This window comes from Panthera leo, chromosome B2 (assembly GCF_018350215.1).
Source record: "Panthera leo isolate Ple1 chromosome B2, P.leo_Ple1_pat1.1, whole genome shotgun sequence".
Classification (NCBI taxonomy): domain Eukaryota; kingdom Metazoa; phylum Chordata; class Mammalia; order Carnivora; family Felidae; genus Panthera; species Panthera leo.
The window spans coordinates 143,835,956-143,851,163 of NC_056683.1; the positions used below are offsets into that span (position 1 = coordinate 143,835,956).

The window sequence follows — 15,208 nt, forward strand, 5'->3', positions numbered from 1 at the left end:
GCACATTTTGCTGTAGGTTAGAATAACCGGGCTATATCGGTGGCATGAAAAAACTTCCTTCGCTGATCTAAGAAGGGACCTGGGGGTGCGGGCGGGCGGGTCCCTCCCTCTTCTTTGCTGCCCTTCCCCCAAGGAAGAGTCCTCTCCATTCTGTCCCTGAAATCCTTCTATCGGGTGGCACTGCCTTAGGTTGGGGACTCCACACGTTTTTCTGTGGCCTCTGCGGTGGCCGAGATGCTAGGGTGACAGCAGGCCCTGCAATCCTGGGACACGGCGGGGGGGGGGGGGGTCTGCTGTGGCCCAGCCAGGAGCTTCCTCACCACACTGGCTGAAGTTCAGTGGGTGCAGAGACTTCTGGACTCACACTCTGGGTTCCGTCCTTAGTACCTTCTCCCGTCGGTCTCGGTCCTAGGTCCTCCAGAACATTCCCATATCATCATCAGTGCAGACAGCGCTGGGTTTTGTGGGTCCCGCCCTGCCCCAGCCCCAATCCTCAAGCCCCTTTGCTCTGATCTCAGAATAAATCTAAATGGAGATATCAGTGTTTGTTCCAAGCAGACGACGGAATAGATGCAGGGGACACAGGAGGAAGGGAGGCACGCCCCTCACTTGCAGTGAAAGCCCCTTTGAAAAGGGAGAGGGAGAAACGTGAGTTTCCTCTGGATCTGCAGGGCCTCAGTCCTCACCTTGGCACCGAAACTGGTTCCTCCCCAAGCTCTTTCCCTCCTCACCCATCCCCTCCCACCCCCTCCCCGCCCCTCCTGTCCCCACCCACCCCCTCCCCTTTCCAGTCCCCACCCATCCCCTGCCTCCCCTCTCCTGACCCCACCCATCCCCTCCCACCCCCTCCCCACTCCTCCTGTCCCCACCCATCTCCTCCCCTTTCCAGTCCCCACCCATCCCCTGCCTCCCCTCTCCTGTCCCCATCCAGTCCCTCCCCTCCCCTCCCCTCCCCTAGGCAAACCAATACCCAGTTTATCACATTCCCTTCCCTCCCACTCCAGCAGCCTCAAGCTGCATGTTAATTCCTTGTGGGAGGGAGGGACACCCAGTTCACCGGTTCTCCTCAGAGGCACCGAGTGAGTGGCAGGGCCACTGTGAGTGGCAGGGCCTTCAGCGGTCTGAAACCTATGACAGATAAGATTTGCTTAAGATTTGCGGCCAAGGTTCCTACAATATGATACAGCAATTTTGAAATTTCTGTTCCATCTAAAATTTTTGGTTTGCCGGGGGTGACCCGGTGGCTCAGTCAGTTAAGCCTCCGACTCTTGGTCTGGGCTCAGGACATGATCTCACGGTTCGGTTTGGTTGGTGACATTAAGCCCCACGCCAGGCTCCACACTGACAGCCAGGAGCCTCCTTGGGATTCTCTCTCTCTCTCTCTCTCTCTCTCTCTCTGCCCCTCCCCTACCACCCCTGGAATCTACACTTGGGGCCATACCTGCCTCTGCCCACCACTGGGGCCAGTTTTACAAACTCCATTTGGAGAACCGGTGGGGGCCAATTCCCAGTTCTGCGAGGCGACGGCCAGGAGGGGCCTGGGGCGCAAGAAGTGACTTTCACCGCAAAACCCCATCTGCGGTCTACGATCTCGGGCCGATGGAAGCACCAGTGCCAGGTGGCTGTAGAGACAGACGGTCCGGAGCACAGATTTACGTCTATTCTGTTTGCTGCTGCGCCGCTCCGCTTAACCGCAGGTGGGAAACAAGAAGTTAGAGGGACAAGGGGCGCCTGGGTGGCTCAGTCTGTTGAGCGTCCGACTTCGGCTTAGGTCATGATCTCACGGTTTGTGAGTTCGAGCTCCGCATCAGGCTCTGTGCTGACAGCTCAGAGCCTGGAGCCTGCTTCAGATCTGTGTCCCTCTCTCTCTCTCTCTCTCTGCTCCTCCCCTGCTCACGTTCTGTCTCTCTCTCAAAAATAAATAAATGTTTAAAAAAAAAAAGAAGTTAGATGGACAAAAGGAAAAGTGGGGTAGGAGGAGAGGCGCCTATTTTCCTGTCTGGGAAGAAGGGTAAGAAGTAGCACGCACTGAGTTAGCTCACAGCATCCTGGAGAGCCAATGTCCCTGCCCCCATCTTGCCGGTGAGGACAGGGAAACGGTGGGGCAAGGCAGCCGGCCACACTCCCGGAGCGGGGACGTGAGCCTGCCGGGTGTTGAACCCAGAGCTGGGGACACTGGTGCCCGCAAGGCCCCTCCGAGGTTGCACAGACACTAAAAGCCGTGATTATAAGGGGTGGCGTAGGGGAAAGAAAGAGAGCATTTGGGGAGGGGGGCGGATAAGAGGAAGATTACGGTGGAAGGTCAACCCTGGCCTCAGGCAGACGGTGGTCATTCCTTATCTATAAGATAATCAACTCAGGGCTTCTGGTGAAGGTGAAATACACTCAAGTATTTAAAGCATTTAACCTGCAGCCGGCACACGGCTCTTCTCCGGCGTCTCACTCGACCAGCAGCGACCAGACAGCCCTGAGGACCAAAGACGTAATTAAGAGATAGCGGAAAAACAGCCAGTTAAGAAATGATCAACCCACCAGGCTGAGTGTCCATGTGCGGACCGCCCCCCCATCTGTCATCCCCAGACACCCCGTCCTCAGTCTCGACATCCCTCTGGACACAGCCGATGCTGAGCCCACCTGACTCCGCTCTGGTGGGGGCGCTGAGCGGAGTTCTCATCACACACGAGAGGCAAACCGGCTGCAGAAAGGACCCTGAAATCCACACTGTTGGGCAGAGCTCATTGTTCGAACTTGCGTCAACAATACAGCCTCCCCCGCATCCGGACACGGGGGAGAGATGCTACAAAGCGAAATAGTAGTTTCCTAATTAACTTTATCTAATTTAAAAAATTGTACAATCACATCCATAATGATATGTAATCTATAAACTAATACGTATATACAATTATGGGTTTATAACCGTTTTTATAATTTGATAATAATGAGGTTAAAACTTAAACCTCTCGTCTTCAAAGGACCCCAAAAGGCAAAAACAAAACTCTGAAGCGTCTGGTGCATGACGTGCTGTTGTGTCTCCATCCTGTACGGAAGGCGGGCGGGGGACACGCCTCTGCCCTGGCCACGTGGCACTGGGGCCTGGGAGGAGACGGCGACATTCTCCGGTGCACCCGTCCTGTGCCCTTCACCTGGAAGCCATTCATCAAGTCGCAGGCGCCCGCCCGCACTCTCTGGGCCCCGGGCAAAAATTGGAATAAAAACATGAAACTGAAGATCTACTGGGAGCTGAGGAAACAGGGAGGTTTTGCCTGGGCTGTGGCGCCCAGGGGGTCTTGCTGCTGAGCAGGTGCTGAGCGGCGCGCACGGGGTCAAGGGCCGAGCGCGCGGGCCCGGGGACGGTCAAGCGAGTGAAGTTCCGTAACCAAATGCGCCCGACGCAGCTGCTGGGGTTTCTGACCTGAGAGCAGATCCTACATGCTGGTCCCCGTCCCCCTCCAGGCTCGATGTGCAGCCGCCTACCCTCCTCCTCGTCGTCCTCACTCACAGCCGGGCCCAACCAGCTGCAAACTGCCTGGAGCCGGCTCCTCCTAAACTCACCTTCTCCTCCTTCCCCACTCCTGACTTCCCACCACGTCTCTCCGTCCTTCCAGGCTCAGGGCGTGCCCAGATTTCTGTGACGTCTCAGATCCAAGGCCACGGAGCCAGGTCTCCCTAACTTCCTGATGCTAAGTGTGTCCCACTCATTTGGGCACTTGCTTGTGCTTTGTTCGGAGCCACTTCCCGTGAGCTCGGCGGCGGGCGCCTTTCTGCCACAGCCAGCTTTCCCGCCGCCTTCCCACGACACCACGCGGGGAGCCCAGTGCGCTCGCCACACTCGCGTCCACGCCCCGGAGTCAGCCCGGCTTTTCCCACTTCTGTGTCCGGGTCATCGGATGACGCCGAGGCCAGACGCCCAGAAAGGCACACACGGTACACCGGTGCTGTTGCCATTTCATGGGGCCGCTGAGGAAAACAGCGTCTAGAAAGACACTGTCGGGGAGAACGAGGGAAGTTTGAGAAGCCCCGCGGCACGCGTCTGATAGAAACCGATCTGCCGGGAGCGGCGTCGTGCGAAGCCACTTACTTTCGACAACACACCCTCCTGCATCACCGTCCCTCTCCCGGCCCCCGGAAAGGAAGCGCCTGTTTCCAGGCAGGCTTTGCCCTTGGCAAGGTACGGAGGAAACGGACTCGACCTGGTATGTTCTTGGAGCCCAGATCGTAAGAAGGTAATGTTGCCACACCGTAACTTCCTCCTGAAGCCTTGAGCGGGAGGGCGATGAGGGGCCGTGAAAACATGCCTGAACCGCGCAAGGTGAGGGGGGTGCGGTTTCCTTCCCCACAGTACACAGAGCCTTCCAGATGAAGAAGAGGGGATTGGGTAATGGATTTTGAGCTAGAGGTGGACTGAGAGTGCCTCACGGACTTCACGAGTACGAACGTCACAAGACTTCACAGTATGAACGGTGGAGTGAATCATGTTAAGGGTGAAAAATCAGCTTTTTATCGGGTGGAGTCAGCACTCGGCTTCCAGTTACTGGGTCAGTCTTTCAGAAAGGCAGGATGTCAAGAAATGCGACTATCTCGAGAGAGAGGAGTGTAAAAGCTGGGGAGAAGCCCTATGCTTCCCACCCTCAGTCAGAACCTTCAGATGGGAGGAGAGGGAAAGACAGGGTCTAGAACCCAACCTCCCCCCCACCCCGCACCCCACCACTCTGGTGCCCTGACGTCTGGCTTCTCAAAACTCCCTTCCAGTTAAGCAGCTCAGAGATCACTGGGCTGTGGTATCTCCACCATCTGATTTTCCAGGCCTGGTTATGTGAATGACCTTACTTATCCAGTCATCAGATCCTGGGCCCACCGGGTACCCAGCACAGTCGGAGGTGCTGGGATATGGCAGTGAGCAAGCAAATTCCAGCCGGGGAGATACAAACGCACGGCCACAGAAACACGTAACTTAGAAGGTGGCTGTCAGTGCCGTGGGGACAGCAGGGGGCTGTTGAGAGGGGGGCGAGGCTGATCTTCCAGTGGGGGTGCTCACAGGAGGCCTCTCTGGCTGTCACGGGAGTTTAGCGTGAAGCACACCGTGACCTAATTGAATGTGAGCTGCTAGCAGGTGACCTCTGCCAGACGAGGGGCTGGTTTTGTCCACAGGGGTGTTTCCAGTGCCTACAGCTGGGAACACAGTTAAGAGGTGACAGGCTGCTGTGGGGGGAATAATGGCATCAGGTTCAGGGTGGAGACCAGAGAGCGGGCCGGGTGATCAGCCAGGGAGAGGGCAGAGGGCGGTGGACATGTGGAAGTGTGTTGCGTTCCAGCGGGTGGAACAGACAGGGTCTGTGGATGGGCTGGATGGGGTGCAGGAGAAGAGAAGGTCAGGGAGGGATTCTGAGGTTTCGGCCTGAGTAGCTGGGGTGGACGAGCTGGGAAACATGGGGCAGGGAGGGAGGTGCGGATGGTGGGGGGACGGGGGCGGGGGTTGGGACGTATTTGTCAAGTGAAGGGATCCTGCAGTCCTGGCTTGGACCCATGCAGTGGTAATGGTGCTATCCCACCTTGGCCTTCAAGCCTCCCCCTCCCCTGGCACCGCAAGCCACTCTGTCCCCAGGCCCTGCCCCACCTCTTCTCTCCCAAATGCTGCTGGTCATTCTCCTTAAAACACTTTCCCGCTCAGTCACCACGTTAGGTTTCAACGCCTTCCAGGTGCTTGGCAGGACAAGAAATTGAACTTCACTAGGTCTGGAAGCAGCGATAGCTCAGGATTAGCGAGCACCATTAGCACCTGGATTTTGTTCTCTATAAACTGCCCACAGGGAGGAAAAACAGCCCTGCCGCTAAATGTTCTCTTGCACAACACGGAGCCTGGATCCGTGGAGAGTTTATGCCCGACTCCCAGTTACCAGGGAGGGAGGAGCAGGTAAAACCCCACCCCCGTGAGCACTCACACACTCAGAATGTGGGACCTTCCGCAGGGCAGAGGCAAGAAGAAGGGAAAAAGGGTGAGAGGGGTCTGTTCTAACACAAGAAAGACTTCTAGACATAACAACCAAATGCAGTATATGGACCTTATTCAAGTCCTGATTTCAACACTCCAAACGTTACAAAAACAAAAACAACTAAAGACAGCTTGGAAGCCATTGGAGAAATCTGAATCTAGATGGTATAACATGATACTAAGAGAATGTTAATTTTGATAGTTGCGATAATATCGGGGTTATGTTTTGAAGGTGTACTTATTTTTTTTCTTTAATGTTTATTTTTGAGAGAGAGAGAGAGAGAGAGAGAGGGAGGGACAAAGCATGAGTGCAGGGGGCAGAGAGAGAGAGAGAGAGGAAGACACAGAATCTGCAGCAGGTTTCAAGCTCTGAGCTGTCAGCACAGAGCCCAACATGGGGCTTGAACTCCTAGGCTGTGAGATCATGACCTAAGCCAAAGTTGGACTGAGCCACCTAGGTGCCCCAAAGTTGTCCTTATTTATTCTTTATAAAACATGCCTTGTGATAATCTGGAGTGGTATTTCATGATCTACAAGGTCTGGGATTCACTTTATAGATGTCAGTATGATGAAAAATTAAGTCTAGGTGCTGTGAATATGGGGAATCCTTACACTATGTCCTCTAACTCATATTTATTTAAATGTTCCATAATAAAAAAGCAAAAGGAAACAAGTTCCCTCTTCCATAGAAGAGTATGTTCAGGAAGCACTGAGTCCAGGGTCAAGGGCATTCCCCCAAACACCTTAGCCCTGCCTCAAGCATTCACTGCCGCTTCTCTAGACGCAACAAGGAGAAAGAGACAAAGACGAAAATCTTATGAAGATACCCAAGTGTAAAATATAGACCAGCCCTGCAAATGGATTTCTGGTTTTTTCATTTCTGAAGGAGATGAAGATTAAAGTACAATTTGAAAATAGTTTGCATTTCAATGCCACTCTATTAAGCGATGAAAAGGTCTAAAGTTCTCCAGAGTATGAAAGCCGTCACTTCTCTGCTCTCCCTTGCTTGCTCCGTGGAGTAGCAGTTCGCTCTCAAAATCTCGGCTGTTCCGCTGTTCACGCTGTCCCTGAGTCAAGTTCCCAGGCCTTGAGGCCACATGGGGGTCAGTCCATGGAGGTTGGACCCCTGAGTTTCACCCCTTCTCAGCAGAGTGACTTTGGGGAGCTCTGCCCCCCATCTCAGTCTCCTGATGTCTAAAGTGGGGACAAGGCCACCAGTAGGCCGTGGCGAAGCTCTCATGTCAGTGGTACATAAAAGCCAGGTGACTTCTTGTTAATGGTTTATTGGCTGTGGACGATGTTTCCGACCTTGATCAAATAAGTCTTGCTAAGTGCTTTCTCTGCCACATCTGGGCATTGCAGGGTGGGCTGGGAGGAAATCCTCCAGGCTTTCCCCCAGAACGGAACCACCAAGCGAAATGGGGATTTATCAACACCTTGCAAAGGGTCTGGCTGACAGCAGACTCTCAAGGGCAATAGACTCTTACCTGTCTCCTCCATCCAACCCTGGATACACAGACACCTCTCTGTTTACCTGATCCAAATCCTAGTGCCCTTCAAGACCCCATCAAAGCTCCCTCCTTTGGAGAGCTACTCCAGACCCCAAATTGAAGTGCCCTTGACTTGTGAACTAACTGGTCTCTGCGCCTTCCGCTTAGCGATGGGAGGTTCATATGCCTCTGGGCTCTTTTATATCCTTGAGCTATGACTAAAATGTGTTTTTTAAATTTCCAGAGGTGGCTGAAGCTCAGACTTCTACTGCCTGCTCCTAAGGTCTCAGTCAGAGTGGTCCTCCCAGAATTACTTGCTAAGTTGTTTTAAAGAAAGAACGGTTTCTTAAAACCAAGAAGTATGAAGGCCATGGTCATATTCTGAAGTGTTGACCTTCCCATATGCACAAAGATGTTATACCCTTGTTAAGCCTCAGGTCCAAATGTTCTCCTTGAAGATAAGAGTCCTTTCCCTACATCCTTGAATGGAAGTTCAACTTTGCAAGCTGGGTGTACCCTATACCCGTGTGGGCGAAACCCACATTCAACGCTGAGTTTCTGCCAAAGAGCCTGGAAATAAGGCACAACCTGGTGCTCTCATGGTAAAACTGTAAAAACATATACAAAGGGACGGTGCAGGCATGTACAGAGTCACCTTAAAGAGAACCAATGGTTTCCTGGCCAAGACTCAGACACCAGCTTCATTTAAAGAAATGGATACAACTGTAGGAAGAATGAATCAACCAGAGGCATGCTGGTCATTCGGGAGTGAGGCCTGTCCACATGGCAGATACACCTCTACCACTGCATACCCATCCAAATCCCTTTGCTGAGATTGCACATGTACTCCTCTACCTCCTGAATGTAATCTGAACTCAAGTGCAGGTCAGCTTTCAGGGTAAAAATGTATTGATCAGCAAATGTCAGCATTCACTTAACCTTATTGTCTCCATTGAGAAATAGATTAACTGCATTCTAATTTTCCTGCATAAGTGTATCAGAAGATTGCTTAATATTAGTTTGTTAGAGCCCGATTAAAATAATAATAAATCAGTGTCACAGCCTAACAAAGTGAGGATTAGACTCCGGAATGTGGTAACTATTCTGAGTACAACCAGCCTACGGGGAAGTCCATCCCTCATCCTGCTATCTCTAGAGCTCCTCTCCAAACAGCCATTTATTTGTGGCCAGGGATTTTCACTTACAGCTCACCCACGGGTCAACTGTGCACCCCACTATAGTTCCCCCTGCCATCCACTGCCATCGCTCCAGTCCCCAGTCCTGCTTTGCCCACGTCTACTGCTATCCACCCTCTTTTCCATTTTCAGTGGTGCCCTGTCACCCCGATGACCTTCTATCTGGTCTGTCTGCCTCCAGTGTCACATGCTCCTCTCATCCAGCCTGTGCCTGATGCCAGCTTAACCCTGTCAACACCCTTGTTGGCTCCCCACCATCCGCAGAGGCAGGGAGACTCCTTCACGAAGTCCTCCTGCTTGGCTCACCTCATTAGTGCACCTCTTCCTCCCACACACCTTGAGCTCAAGTCCAAGTGAATTACATGCTATTCCTGGAACTACCTAGAACTCAGTACCTACCCAAGGTCTGGCCTCTTGCTCAAGCTCCTCTCTTGGCCCAAAGACCCTTCCTTTCCAAGGCATGTCAAAACCTGATCTGTCCACCAGGTCTCTGCTCACCTGAGCTCTGCCCGTGAACTTGTCCTAGATGCTACCCAACCCCTCTGTCAGAAGTGACCTGTCTCTCTTCCAAGTCCCCCCCATTTAGGGACTCTGTGCTGATAGTACAGCCAAGTCAGACGGACCTGATTTGAAATCTCACTCCATCACCTACTAGCCTTATAACATCGGCATGTTACTTAACCTCTCTGGCCCTCAGTTTTCCCTGTAAAAAAGGAATAATATAATATCACTCACAAAATTGTTGTCAGCATTAAGTAAGACTAATGTTTGTAGAAGGACCTACAGGTAGCAATGGCCAGTCAGCCTGATTCTCTTCTTTCTCACATTCCAGAGGCCTGTTTGGCTGGTATTTCTCCCCCCAGAGAACACACATTCCCTCGAGGGAGGGTTCGGGCTTTGCCCACTTTGTCACTTTACTGCCTACGGCACACAGAACAGGGCTTGTACGAACATCAACAAATATGTCATTCACCAACCTGGGGAACAGCACGAGTTTCGGGTAGGAGAAAATTCATAAAAATCCAGATTATGTCAAAAGTCAGTTAAGGAAGGTAGAGTCCTCAAGCCCATGACATTTTTTTTTTTTAATTCTAAAAGCAACATTAAGAAATTACTAATCACTTTGAGAGCATCTAAAGCAAATTTTAGAATCTACTTAAGGTAAATACCTGCTCTTAATTTTCATCTCTTTGCTGTCTTCGCTCACTTTCCCCTCATCGAAATGTAATTCGGCTTATTTTCATGCCTCAAATTTGCTACCCACAGAGAAATACATATAGTGTAATTTTGAAAAGGATAAAAAAATTAAGATGCTAAAATATACACAAATCCAAAAATAATTGTTAGGGTCATGTGAAGGAGAGGCTGTCTTGGGATTGTTTTTTAAAAAACCTTTTCTTCAGGGCACCTGGCTGGCTCAGTGGGCAGAGCATGTGACTCTTGATCTCGGGGTCGTGAGTTCGAGCCCCCTGTTGGGTGCAGAGATCACTAAAAAAACAAACCTTAACAACAACAAACCTTTTCATCACATGAGACACTCCTTCTCTCAGCCTAGGACGCCACGAGGTACTTAACTTTGTTTCTTTAATACAGGACCAACTTTGGTGGAACGACGTTTAATTATCGAGAATAATGTATAAATTGGTTCTTCTTCACGCAGAACTGATAAATGAGGCTGCCAGATAGTTCTGAATCTATCCTAACGCCAGCTGTTTCAAGTGAAACATCTTCCTCGTGTTTTCAACAAGTTAATATTCTGTCCCTGTTAAGGTTGCCAGATAGAACACAGAGCGCCCAGCGAAACTGAATCTCAGATAAACTACAAATGCTTTTGCAGCATAAGTATGTCTCCTGCAATGGGAAAGGAAAGAGGTGGTGAAGTACGAGCCATGGAGTATCTGGGGTGTATTCACACTAAAAAATTATTCGTTGTTTTTCCGAAATTCAAATTTCACTGGGCATCCTGAATTTTTATTTGCTAAATCTGGCAGCCTGAGCCCTTAGCAAGCCAGCAGTAGCCATGGCAACGAGCACTGATGAGGCTCTAGAAAGGCAGCTCTGGGATGGACCGGAAGCTCTCGCGGCTGACCGGCCTCGACGGTCCCACGGGCTCTCATGATCACCTCGTGGAACCCTGACGGCCATCCGGGAGATGGGCTTGGCCCCCCCCTTTCCAGATGACAAGATGCAAGGTCCAGGGCCCCCCAAGGTCACAGATCTGAGGGAGCAGGATTCCGGCTGCCATCTGGAATTCCTGGTGGTCGATGGGAGAGTTTTCTCACCTCGCTGACCTCACGAATATGCACAACACGTGTTTCTTTGAATTTTAGCAATTGTTAAATAATAAGCCTGTCTTCAATTATATCCCAAACTTTCAAAGGTCCCCGAGAAATCATTTTACTGGGGTTTGTCTGAGCTTTACCTAATCAAGTTGGAAAGCCAGTGAGTGGCACAACGATCCGTCACTAAACCCTAATTGCTCCTCAGCCCTGGGGACACCAAGGCCAAGAATTAAGAGGCTTTGCTGTCTGTGAAGTGTCCTAGGTAATCCCCACCAGCTCTGACTGCGAAGGCTACTTCCTGCAGGCAAGCCCAAGGCTGACACGAGGGCTCCGGCATCCGGGACTCACGAGATGCAAGGTAAGGGAACCCAGCCCAGGCGGACTGGGGGACGGAGCGCGGGGTGGCGGGGGGAGGGTTGGGGAGACAGTGGAAGGACACAGAGGGATGGTGCAGGAGGTGAGGGGGGGAGTCAAGGAACGAAGGCAGAGGGGAAGCACACATCGTGGGCAGGCGGTGAGCAAGGCTTGTCACACGCCGTCACCCATTACCTAGCGCCAGGGTCACCTGTGCGGGCCTGGACTCTATGTCACATTTTTATCAGTCCTGAGATGCTATTTGTTCTCGTTTTCACATGCCTGAAGGCAGGGCATCTTACGGTCAGTGGCGCAACTCAGCGTAATCGCAGTGTGTCTTTTTCTTGCTTAGAGATACGTAAGTCATGATGCACGTCACAACTGGTGACATCTTAGATTCTGTGAAAGATAGGAATTTGAAAAAAAAAAAATTGACCTTAGGAAGCCGATGTCCTTTAGACAGGCTGCATCTGAAATGCGGCCATGTGTTAGAGCAGTGCCAGCGGTCAAGGTAGCAGGGAGGAAGGGAGGGATGAACAGGTGGAGCACTGGGGTGTGTAGGGCAGCAAACTGTTGTGAACGATACTGTCGTGGCCCATACGTGATATTATGCATCTCTCAAGACCCAAAGAATGAACCCTGATGTCAACCATGGGCTTTAGTGAATATCAGCATATCAGCATGGGTTCATCAACTGTACCAAACGCACCACACTCACGCAAGATGCTAATGATAGGGAAACTCCGTGTGTGTGTGTGTGTGTGTGTGTGTGTGTGGCCGGTGGTGGAAGTGAGGGTTCCATGGGAACTAACTGGGCTTTCCACACAGTTTTTCTGTAAACCTAAAACCATTCTTAAAAACTAAAGTCTATTAATTAAAACAAGCCAGGGTGAGTTGATCCTTTTATATTTCTTTTTATATTTCTTCCATAAAAAAAATGTTATAGGGGCGCCTGGGTGGCTCAGTCGGTTGAGCGGCCAACTTCAGCTCAGGTCATGATCTCACTGTTCATGAGTTAGTTCGAGCCCCGAGTCGGCTCTGTGCTGACAGCTCGGAGCCTGGAGCCTGCTTCGGATTCTGTGTCTCCCTCGCTCTCTGCCCCTCCCCCGCTCATGCTCTGTCTCTCTCTCTCTCTCTCTCTCTCTCTCTCTCTCTCTGTCAAAAATAAATAAACATTAAAAAAAATTTTTTTTAAATGTTACAGAAAACACATAAACTATTGTTTATGTTTCTGCCCTTGCCGGTTTCTCTCCCACCTTTCAGCTGGTGTGAGTTCTCCGTGGCCCATCAACAGCAGGCTGATGAAACACTTTGTCATGAAGAAAGCAAACAGAGGTGCTATCAGATCCCTGGCTTTACAACGCTGACAGAGAGAGGAGAAAGACTGACTCTCCACTCCACCTTCACCTCCAACACATCAAATCTCTGCAATCATGGGGACGCGAAAGGGAGATCAGCAGCTGCCAAGCCCCAGTAGGTCCAAAAGAAAAAGGAATGATATAAACATGACCTTAAATATCCATCTCTCGGGTAAAGGCAAGCGGAAAGGAATCAATTATTATGAGAGTCAATGGCTTTGGCTCTTGGGCCATAATTTGATCTATTTAACAAATAGATAATATAATCTAAGGTCATAATGGTAGTGAAGGCTTGTTATTTGTTCTTGACAAATATATCCAGTCTCCCCAATCTAGATTTCCCAGAAATAGAGGTCTATTAGACTCACTGCTACTTCTGGTATTTAAATCTCCCAGCATCATTACATTGGTTTCTGAATCCCTAAAGAATATAATACTAACAAGGCTAATGACCAGATTCCAGGTATAATAATGTATTTATTAAGCGCTTGTTACGGGCTATGGGTAGTGGCAACGTTTACAAACATCATCTTATTTAATGAAGTAGTTATCGTATAGAACATGAAAATACCAAAGTATAGAAGACTTGAGTAGACACACAGGGTCACACAGCCAGACTCTACCTAGGCCCAGTGGACTCCAAATCCCACACTCTTTTTTTTTTTTATGTTTATTTATTTATTTTGGGGGAGGGGGGAGAGAGAGAGAATGCACAAGGCGGGGAGGGGCAGAGTGGGAGGGAAAGAGAGAATCCCAAACAAGCCCCATGCTATCAGCACAGAACCTGATGTGGCGATTAGTCTCACAAACTGTGAGATCATGACCCGAGCCAAATCAAGCGTCAGATGCTTAACTGACTGAGCCACCCAGGCACCCCTTTGACCCCCCACACTCTCAAACACTATGCTGTATGAAAATTAGGAGTGAGAAATATGTAGAACAGTAAAAATTTGGTAATTAAGAATGGAAAGAAACTAGGACAATTATACCATCACAATATAAACTCAAGTATAGGGAAGTAAGTCTATGACCAAGGGAGACAACCCCCCAGACCACTGAAGTTAAGATAACAAGTGGCAGAAAGAAAAGAGGCCAAACATCTCAAATACAAGTGGAGAGATTTTCCGCTTCCAGTAGTTTTACTTTTAATGTTTATTTATTATTTTGAGAAAGAGACAGAGTGTGAGTGGGGGAGGGGCAGAGAAAGGGAGACACAGAATCCGAAGCAGGCTCCAGGCTCTGAGCTGTCAGCACAGAGCCCAACGCGGGGCTTGAACCCATGAGCGGTGAGATCATGACCTGAGCCCAAGTCAGACGCTTAACCGACCGAGCCACCCAGGCACCCCCCACTTCCAGTAGTTCTGATGGCTGGTGACACTAGAGCCAGACAAGATTAAAGATGTATATATATTTTACCACCTGTCATAGTCCTGGAGACATTGATTGAGTCATTAGAGTAAGGACACAATCAAGGTTAAATTGCAGCCGTTTGTTGTCGATTGACATTAAAATATCAATAACAAAGATTTTTGTCAGATGTAGATGAAGTGAACTAAGAGATTGCATCCGCATCATCCCAGTGGGTAAAGATGTAGTTTCCGAAGAAGAGTTCCAGTTAATGTGGACAAAATTAGATCCCGACGAGGTTATTGTGCTCACGTTAAGTTCAAACTCTGGAGTCAGCACAGACTGGGTTTGATTACTGACTCCACTTCTAGGTGACGACTTCGGGCAAGTCATTTATTTTTCTTCAATCTTGAAAGCTGAAATGATGCTTTTAGCTCAATGCCCACAGCCTAGGCTATTGTGACCAGCGCTATACGGGGTCTGGGGTGGTGCACTGCTCTCCTACCTGGACTCAGAGTCACATTATTCCTCCCACATTTCCAATGTGTCTTTCTTCTCTCGCCTTTGTTGCCTTCTTCAAAATGATCAGAACACTCTTGGCTCCTGTCTTCTCTTAGATTTTATCTGGTATGTCCTTAGTGTCTTGACAGCATTTTGATACTTTGAAGAAGATTTTCAAAAATATTTTTTATTCAGTATAAAAATATTTAGGTTGGTTTTAATTTTTAGGTTAGGTTTCAGTTTTTAATCTTCCTTCTTGCAGAAGAAGAGTGGGCAAAATACCCTAAGTGGCCATATTGAAAATGGCTCAGTTCTCTTCAAGGTAGTTAGCTTTTCGAAGCCCCAGTGTCTCCATCTGTAAGACGGGGATGATAATCAGTGTCTACAGCTGTGTTGTCCAGTGGCTACACCAAAGGGAGGTACGCTGTAGGTGTATACACTGGGGTTTAAAGACATAGAACAAAGAAGAGAATGTAAAATGTCTCGATATTTTCTTATAATGGTAACATTTTGAAATGAGGATTTGAATGTATTGTGGTGGCAAGATATATTATAAAAATGAATTTCACCTGCTTCCTTTAATTTTTTTAAATGTGGTTACCAGAAAATGAAAGATTGCCTATGTGGTTCTCGTTAGACTTGTAATGGACAGCTCTAGTCTAAACGTTAGAGCTCCTTAGCATCTTGCAAA

The 15,208-nt window shown here is 49.6% G+C and overlaps 1 protein-coding gene across 10 annotated transcripts in view; it reads right to left on the reverse strand.

Moving 5' to 3' along the window:
• Positions 1–15,208, reverse strand: part of AGPAT4 (1-acylglycerol-3-phosphate O-acyltransferase 4) — a 126,433-nt gene that overhangs the window by 36,818 nt on the left and 74,407 nt on the right. Inside the window, exon 1 of one of the 10 annotated variants that reach the window (XM_042940249.1) lies at positions 11,614–12,157. The exons of 6 other annotated variants lie outside the window; for them this stretch is intronic. The gene's annotated coding sequence lies outside the window, so the exon portion shown is untranslated. 3 more of the 10 variants (XM_042940248.1, XM_042940246.1, XM_042940247.1) reach the window with 3 other exon arrangements.